General features: G+C 40.5%; 1 pseudogene; it reads right to left on the bottom strand.

Annotated features, from left to right (window-relative positions):
* Positions 1-329: 329 nt before the first annotated feature.
* On the bottom strand, positions 330-5,233 carry LOC105531836 (annotated as a pseudogene).
* Positions 5,234-5,681: the final 448 nt, after the last annotated feature.

Genomic DNA, 5,681 nt, shown 5'->3' with positions numbered 1-5,681 from the left:
AGACAAGTTTAGGCAAAATACCACAACTGAATATTCTGTGATGAGTCCCTTTAAATTCCAACATATCATCTATGTTGTTCATTATGACACACACATGGCTCTGGGCCCCGCCTGTGCACCCTCTGCCCTTTGTCCTGCCCATGAGGCCCGGGCCTCAGCTGGCCCGGGGTTCCTGAAGTTAGCTGACGATGGGCTGTCGGCTGAGACTGGGTCGTGGGCCTTGTGCTCTGGCAGCCGCGTCACCATCGCCGGGCCTTCCCGCGGTGCTGCTCGCAATTCGGGATGCCTGGGCTTGCGGTCTGCTGGGTCGCCTGGCGCTGCGAACCCCGTCACCTTCCATCGTGGCCACCACGCTGCCCGCTGGTCAGCCCTGGTCTGCAGCTTTTCTGGGACCCCTCTGGCCCCAAGAAGACGTAACTCACATCAGCTTGTGACACCAGGGCCCAGCTGTTGGTGAGCGAGCGCTGGCGCCGTGGCTCCTGGGCTCCCCTAACCCCGTGGCCCGTGCCGCCTGCACCTCTGCCAGGGCTGCGCTGCGCAAGTGGCTCCAGCCAGTCAGCCCTAGCCCACGAGCGGGACTTTCCTCTCCCCCAGATTATCGCCCTCTGCAGGGATACAGGGCTATGGAGGACACAGCGGACACCTTCCAAAGTTTGTGGAGACTCTTCCACCACGCCAAAAGTTTCACCATCAGCTGCAATGCCTACCGGGGCGCAGAGACCCCTCCGGCATGTGGACCAGGCAGTCTTTGCTGGGCACCCACAGCGCTCACCACCCCACGTGCAGACCCCTACTTCGTGTTCCTCCTCCTCCACGTTCCACATCCAAAGTTCTCTCGTCATTTCTAAGCAGGAGAAATCCAAAGAAACTGAAATTAGAGAGAGAGAGAGAGAGAGAGAGAGAGAGAGATACAGAGCCATGAGCGTATGGAAAGCATAAAACGCCCTAAAGCCAATAACAAATTTGTATTTCTTTTAAACATTCTGCACATCTCCAATGATGAATGATTTATTTATTTATTTATTTATTTTTACCACTGTCAATTCGTAATTATTAACTTCTCCGGCATTAATGAATAGAAATTGAATCACATATGGGAGTAGAATTTTTATTGTATGAAGCTTTTCATATTTTAAAAAATAATTGTCCAATTTTTCTCCATGGATTAACAATTAATGGGAAATTTGCAACATTGCTGTGTTAATGTCTCCTGAGATAATTAGATGTGAATAATCTTTTATAAACAGAATTTCCTGGGTGGAATTGCTCATCTTTGGGAGCTCCATAAATAACCATGTCCCAAGAGAACTGTGAATTTGGGAACTGCAAGAACTGAGTCCTGACTCGTCCAGCCTGGAAGCTTTTGGGTGATCAATCACTCTTGCAGGTGACTTCACCGTCTTCTGTTGAAGGGCCAGTGAGAGCCTGGGGGTGTCAACCCGCAAGAGTCTTACCATTTTGGGGTTAGCATTAACAGTGAGGAACAGGCATACTTTTGTGATATTCTCCATATGTAATAAAATAGTTTCCAAAACAAAGCAAAGTGTGAGTGGTGACTATTGAGAGGACCCTTTCTATCTTTGCTGGATTCCCAGAGATTTCTGGGTTTCTTTTGGAGTCAGTAGTATTTCAATGTTAATTCTGAGCTCTTAACACCCACAATATGAGTTGCAGCCAGTGACTAGAGCTGCAGCTTGTTAAACTGATCACTGGTGGTGGAGCCTGTTTGTCCTGCTCACTTCTTAAAAGGTCGCCTTGATCAGTGGTTAGTGCTTCCCTGCCAGAAATAAGCAGTTAGGAATCAAGTAAAGGAGTCAGCTAAAAGCATCATTACTCAGTAGTGAGGTCATAGCTAGATGGTTGTTGATCTCATTTTCTCTCTGCTGCTGATTTCAAGGCTTTATACCATGTTTTGATGTAACACAGAATGTATGCTATGAAGAACAAATAGTCTGTTAGTTTCTTGGAGCTATACTCCATTATTGGAACTGGGGACAACAATTTGAAGGACATTATTACTTAGACAGTTTAATGTGCCTTTGGCTAGAATAAACTTCAAGTTCCAAGGGCTAGGTTCAGTTGTTATGTAAATTTAGATTGTTGCTGTAAAATGTACCAAAAAAAAAAAAAAAAACAAAAACAAAAGACAGGACTCTTTAGATGAAATAAGAATTTAACTGTATTTGAACCCTGTTGAAGGCCAGACAAGTTTAGGCAAAATACCACAACTGAATATTCTGTGATGAGTCCCTTTAAATTCCAACATATCATCTATGTTGTTCATTATGACACACACACTGGAAAAGGTTGTGTATTCAGTAGTTGTTGAGTGTCGGCTTCTGTGTATGTCAGTTTATGTCAAGTTTGCTCATTGTGTTCATCAAATATCCCTTTCATGGATTTTATCTGTTGGTTCCGTCACTTATTGAAGGGAATGTTAAAATCTATATTGTAGATTAGCCTATTTTTCTTTTCGTTGTATCAGTTTCTGTAGTAAATAATTTGAAGGGATATTTTATATTTGTACATATTTAAAATTGGCATACTTTTCTAGTGACTGACATCATAAAATCTATTTTATGTCTAGCAATGTTTCTTGGCTTATGTCTGATCTATCAATAATAACATAGCAAGATGAGCTTTGTGCTGATTAGTGTTTGCAGGGCATGTTTTCCATTGTTTTGCTTTCAAAATGTCTGTATTCTTGTATTCAGATAAATTAATTAAAATGTAAAAAATAAATATATAGTATAAAAACATTAAAAAGTAAATATTCTAAAAATCCAGCCAGAGATGTTTCACTTTTAATTGAAGTGTTTAGGACCACAGCTCTCACACTTGTGTGCTAAGGTGCCCTGAGATACTGTGTTTAACTGACAGCGGCACCAGTGGATAGCTTGTGAGTATGTATATGTGCGTGTGTGTATTTGAGATGGGGGTCTCACTCTGTCCCCCAGGCTGGAGTGCAGTGGTAAGTTCTAGGCCCACTGCAGCCTCTGCCTCCCTGAGTAGCTGGGACTACAGGCATGCACCACCACACCTGGCTAATTTTTGTATCTTTAGTAGAGATGGGGTTTTGCCATGTTGCCCAGGCTGTGTATTTTTGAGGGAAACAAAGCAGCATTTGCTGGAGACCTTAAGAACTACTAGCCTGAAGCAGTTCATAGTTTCAAAAGTAGTTAGAAGTACGTTTCTTTACCTTTAAGGTGGGTGTTGTTAATTACCACAATAAAAGCAAGTATTGTGCTAAAGTCAGTGTGGAATAGGAAATCAGGTCCAGTGGTTGAGATCCAGTCCGATTTTAAGATCTGAAAAGTTGTGCTGCATGTCCAACAGGCACACACATCGCATTAGCAAGTAATTGTGCTTTTGTAAGAATGAAACAAAAATACTGTATGTGTGTTTTTTGTTTGTTTGTTTGTTTATTTTTTTGAGACAGAGTCTTGCTCTGTTGCCCAGGTTGGAGTGCAGTGGGATGATCTCGGCTCACTGCAAGCTCCCCATCCCGGGTTCACGCCATTCTCCTGCCTCAGCCTCCCGAGTAACTGGGACTACAGGCGCCCGCCGCTGCGCCGGCTAATTTTTTTTGTATTTCAGTAGAGACGAGGTTTCACTGTGGTCTTAATCTCCTGACCTCGTGATCCACCTGCCTAGGCCTCCCAAAGTGCTGGGATTACAGGCGTGAGCCATCGTGCCCAGTGGTGTGTTATTTTTTATACGTACTTGCAAATCCATCGCCAAAATAAAAATAATGAACATATTCAGCACGGATAAAAGTTGCCCCTTGCACTTTCATAATCCCAAACTTTCTGTACCTTCCTACTTTACGCCCTTCCTGGCCATCAACAATCTGTAACTATAAAATAGTTTGCCTCATCTAGACATTTACATAAACAAAGTATAGCATGGACCTGTTTTTGGAGGGGTCTGGCATCTTTCACATAGCATAATTATTTTGAGATTCTGCTATATTGCAGGCATCAATAGGTCATTAATTTTATTATTGAGTAGTATTCTATTGTGAGGTTAGGTCACAACTTATATATCCATTTGCCTGCTGATGGGTTTTTGCATTGCTTCCAGTTTTGGACTTATACAAATACATTTGCAATAAACATTCATGTACATACGTTCTTATAAATTTGAGTAAATATTAGGAATGTAATAGCTAATAGGTTTAGGCTTAGTTTTAAGACACTGTCACAATGTTTGCCAAAATGGTTGTACCATTTTATATTTTTATCAGCAGTATATGAGAATTCCACACTCTTGCCAACATTTTGTATGGGCCTTCTTTTAAAATTTTAGATATTTTCGTGTTTACAATAGTATTTTATTATAGTTTCATAATGCCTAAAAGTATTTAGTGTCTCTTTATGTACTTGCATGCCATCTGTATATATTTGGTAAAGTGTATGTTCACATTTTTTTTTTGCTTCTTCCTTTTTTTTTTCTTTTGCTTATTTTCTCATATTAAATTTTAATAGGTTTTTTATATGCTCTGGATTCAAATCCCTTATTAGATATGAGATTTGCAAGTATTTTCTCCTTGTCTGAGTTTTCTTTTTTGTTCTCATAACACTGTCTTTCAAATAGCAGATGCTCTTAATTTTGATGGGGCCCAATTTATTAATTGTTCTTGTGCATTGTGCTTTTCGGGCTTCATCTAAGAAATTTTTAATTAATTGAATATTACAAAGATTTTTTTCTGTATTTTCATCTAAAAGTTCATAGCTTGTAATACTTTATTTTATGTTTAAGTCAATGTTCCTATAAGTGACAGAGCTTTAACCCAAGCCACTGTCATGCATAGCTGGACCCAGGGGCTTATATGAAATCATCAAGAAATGTTCTTCTTTCTCTTGACAGTTTTCCTTGTGTTTTAACCTCATTTTCTGCCTCTGAAGATGACTTTCTTCTCTCTCTGTAGAGAGAAGTGCTACAAATAACCCACTTTACTTTGTCCTTGCACACCACAGTGGTAGAAAAAGCAAGAGTCCTTCCTGTTGATTCCGAAAGAAAAGTACTGAATCAGTTGCTATGATACAAGGGTAGAGTCTCTGGCCAGAGCTGGGCATCATGCTCACTTCCAAGGCTGGGGCTGGTAGGTTGTGTCAGACTCAATTGGTGCTCATTGAAATATTCCTCAAAGAAAAGAGGGGCTCAAGAGGAGAGTTCCTGAACACCCCACCAAAAAATGGCCACTACATACACACCTACAATTCCCTGCCATTTTATAAGCAACTGTTTGGGTGGAAAATGACTAGAAATTCAGTTGTCATTAACTTTCCTTTTTAATGTCAGTAGAATGAGCCATGCATTTCACATGTTGTGGGTTATGTCCATGATAGTCATTTCTGTATATTAGGTATCAATTTGGAGTATCATCTAGAGAAATACAGTATTTTGTGATGTTATCCTTCAATTAGTATTTTTAGGATAAAGAATTACAGGATGAAAGAAAAGTCTAGGATAGAAATAAAAGAATAGAGAAAATGGAAGCATGGATATACTGCAGAAAATGGCCAAACAGGAAAAGTACTTGTGAAGGTATTGAAGTACATAACTGATATCACATAGACCTCCAGGAAATTACAACTACTGTCATAAGAACAAACTATCCAAATAGTCTTTGCTGATACTGAGTCTTTTCTGTTTGCAAAAGAAGTAAGAATGGTAAG

Source organism: Mandrillus leucophaeus, unplaced genomic scaffold (genome assembly GCF_000951045.1).
Source record: "Mandrillus leucophaeus isolate KB7577 unplaced genomic scaffold, Mleu.le_1.0 Scaffold912, whole genome shotgun sequence".
Taxonomy (NCBI): Eukaryota; Metazoa; Chordata; class Mammalia; order Primates; family Cercopithecidae; genus Mandrillus; species Mandrillus leucophaeus.
The sequence above is the reverse complement of the archived record's forward strand: the minus strand, read 5'-3'. Positions and strand labels throughout refer to the sequence as shown.